Below are 3,727 nucleotides of genomic sequence, written 5' to 3' on the forward strand. Positions count from 1 at the left end.
GGCATTGTATAGCAAAGTGACTGTCAATGGCTTATAGTGACCTACAAGAGGAATAGTGTGATACTGTTTAAAACAGAAAGTGTTCAAAATCCTGAGAGCAAGTTTTACTGGCTTCATGAATTACTATGGATTTGTTTCACTATTCGCCCTATTACATTGTCTTATGTGGGGCCCACTTCTGAACTTAAGGGGAAGATAGTGGATATAATAAGGATTTGAAAAGAAAATCATCATGAAAAGTTGAAAATAATTGACATTCTACATAATTGATGGTCTTTGATGAGTTGCATAATACAAACATGGCATAGTACAGTAGAAAGTTCATTGGGCTCAGGAGCCAGTTACCTGGATATGAGTTCTGGTTTTGCCATTTACAGGTTGAGTGTACTTAAGTAAAACAGTTGGCTTCTCTGAGGGTCTTTAAATTGGGTCAGGGATAATGGTTTAGTTCATGAAGTTAGGATCAAATGAGTTATAAGAAGTTGTATTGTAAATCCTGAAATGCTTCTAAAATAGAATGTAGGGATGGTATTTAAAATTATTTTTTAGTATTACATTTTATTTACCTTTCAAAAATCTTAAATTACTCATGTAAAAAAGAGAAACACTGTTTTTGGGTGGAGCTGATTGTTAAAAAGATGTTATACAGCTGTTCATAAACTTAAGAGAAAAGACTAACCCTAGGTAAGACTAAGGTTTACAGTAGAGCAAAAAGGGTTTAGATTAGGTATAAATAGAATCTAATAGCAGTTTGATTTGTTTAAAATAGTAGTGTTTTTCTCAGGCATATTATAAAAATTTCTTTGGATGCCTTCAAAAATTCAAAATAGGTTTTTATCTGTGTTGGGTTAGGTAGTGTCCTGCTGCAGATGTAAGGGTGATTAATTTAATGTTACCTCTAATGTTCACATTACCGCAAAAGTTATGCATCCACTTTTTAAGTCAGCCTGGAAATATTTATGGAATTGAACTCCTCCTAAAGTAACAATTCTAGCTTTAGTTTTTAAAAATATATTTTTATTGATTTCAGAGAGGAAAGGAGAGGGAGAGAGAGATAGAAACATCAATGAAGAGAGAGAATCATTGATCTGCTGCCTTCCACATACCTCCCACTGGGCACCGAGCCCACAACACAAGCATGTGCCCCAAACGGGAGAACTGTGATCTCCTGCTTCATAAGTTGTCGCTCAACCACTGAGCCACATCAGCTGGGCCAAACTTCTAGTTTTAAAAATATCCTGTTGGTTCAGTCTACAGAATTTCAGTGTAATTAAATTAATGGGGCAGGAAGCTGGCCCAGAAGTCATTGCTTAAAAATCTTCATTAAATTGACTTACTATAGCTGTAAGTCTCTAATCTATATCAAAATTCTTTACATCAACATGCCATTATAAAGGGATTGCTTAAATTGAAGTTTTCAGTCTTTCAATGGATATCATAATGAATTCTGCATTATGAAAATGAAGCTACTGGCAGTAGTTATCCATATGAGTCTACAAGTTGATGAAAGCAATAATGTGCTTCTAAAACAGGTTTCCTCCCATATTTTATGAGGAAATGCTGACCTTTGATTTTTTTAATTTTTATTGATTTCAGAGAGGAAGGGAGAGGGAGCGAGAGAGATAGAAACATCAATGATGAGAGAGAATCATTGATGGGCTGCCTCCTGCATGCCCCTTCCTGAGAAGCAACCTGGGCATGTGCCCTTGACTGGAATCAAACCTTAGACCCTTCAGTCTGCAGCCCAATGCTCTATCCACTGAGCCAAACCAGCTAGGGCTGACCTTTGATATTTTTTATTTTATTACTACTACTGCTGCTGCTATGTTCATTGATCACTTAATATGTACCAAGCATTGTTCTAGGTGCTTTAGATATATTAGTGCATTCAATTTTCATAATAACCCACTGAAACTATTACCATCCCCAGTTAACAGGAAACATGTACAGAGAGGATAGGTAACTCTCTTGGGGACATAGAGCTAGCAAGTGGCAGAATAAGGAGAACCCTCTGTTGTTTGGTTCCAGAACCCATGCTGCTACTAGACTACAGCAATGACTACCACTAGTTGGCTACACTGGCCCTATTGTGATAGCCCCTGTGCAGTGCTTATTTCCTCATCAGGAAAATAGAGAGTTTGAACAGTTGGAGAGGATAAAGAATGATATAAAATATACCATTGTGACTATAGAATGGATTTCAGTTAACTTTTCTTGACTTGTACAATTCAACATCAAGAATTGATTTCATGTGAAACTTCAGTAGTGTGAAATGTCTATTGGATCGACTTGTCTGAGCATATTAGAGAAAGGCAGTGATTAACTCCCATACTCAACTCAGATGCCCATATAGGAGTATGTGTGTAAACCACCAAGCAGCAGTAACAGAGTGATTGGTGAAGACATGGGTGCAGGACACAGTAGAGTTGTCAGTAAGTATGATCTTGACTTCTTCAGTGCTGATTATTTGGAGAACCAGAATTAGTGTATGAATATTAACAGGGTAATTTTAAAGTGACCATGTGTGATGTGGGGGTTAGTAAGGTGTTTTGTACAGGAATTGGATATTAGAAACTGTCACACGTATCTAGACAGTCAGAATTGCTTACGTTAAAAAAAATAATTTTCCAGGAAACATGACTTGGCATCAGTGTTAGAGATCATGGAAACTATGTATTTCTTCTAAAATGTTTTATGAGAAAAGAGCTAGAGAGTACAACCCCCAAGTGATTTAAGTATATGTGAACTAATCAGTGTTGTGTAAAAATTATCCTATTTGGCCGAAACCGGTTTGGCTCAGTGGATAGAGCGTCGGCTTGCGGACTGAAGGGTCCCAGGTTCGATTCCGGTCAGGGGCATGTACCTGGGTTGCGGGCACATCCCCAGTGGGAGATGTCGCGGCTGGCGGTGAAGGGTCCCAGGGTCGATTCCGGTCAGGGGCATGTACCTGGGTTGCGGGCACATCCCCAGTGGGAGATGTGCAGGAGGCAGCTGATTGATGTTTCTCACTCATCGATGTTTCTAACTCTCTCTCTCCCTTCCTCTCTCTGTAAAAAATCAATAAAATATATTTAAAAAAAAATTATCCTATTTGATAAAGAGCTAATATGCAAATGGCCATCACACCCTCACGCCCTTGCACCGGAACTGCTCAGACACTCAACACTGGGGAGAAAGGACTGGGGATCAGCCAGGCACACATGACCTCGCGAGAGAGGAATGGGGACCAGCCAGCCTGTGTCCTGGGAGAGGGACAAGCCACTTGTCCCATGGTCCCAGGCGGCAGCTGCTGCGTCTGCGGCTGTGGCCAGGAAGAGGGACAAGCCGCCCACCCTGCAGTCCCGGGTGCCTGCGGCTGCAGCCTAGGCAAAGCCGCCCATCCACGGTCACCTGCTGCTGCGGCCGGCCTGGGTGAAGCCGGCTTGGGTCCTGGGTGACTGCAGCTGGCCAGAGGGTGGGAAGCCCAGGTCCCAGGTGCCTGCCATTGGCCGGAGGAGGGAATCCTGGGTCCCGGGTGTGGGGTGAGGCAGAGGCGGTAGGGTAGCAGTTAGGGGCAATCAGGCAAGCAGGCAGAGGTGGTTAGGGGTGATCAGGCAGACAGAGGTGATTAGGGGCGATCAGGCAGGCAGGCAAGGCAGGCTAGCGGTTAGGAGCTAGTGGTCCCAGATTGCGAGAGACAATCAGACATCCCCTGTGGGTCCCGGATTGGAGAGGGTGCAGGCCGGGC

General features: G+C 42.5%; 1 protein-coding gene across 1 annotated transcript in view; it reads left to right on the plus strand.

Annotated features, from left to right (window-relative positions):
* The window catches only part of SCFD2 (sec1 family domain containing 2), a 327,218-nt gene that overhangs the window by 26,263 nt on the left and 297,228 nt on the right, over nt 1–3,727 (plus strand). The gene's annotated exons all lie outside the window — the stretch shown is intronic.

The sequence above is a fragment of the Myotis davidii genome, unplaced genomic scaffold (genome assembly GCF_000327345.1).
Source record: "Myotis davidii unplaced genomic scaffold, ASM32734v1 scaffold173, whole genome shotgun sequence".
Lineage (NCBI taxonomy): Eukaryota > Metazoa > Chordata > Mammalia > Chiroptera > Vespertilionidae > Myotis > Myotis davidii.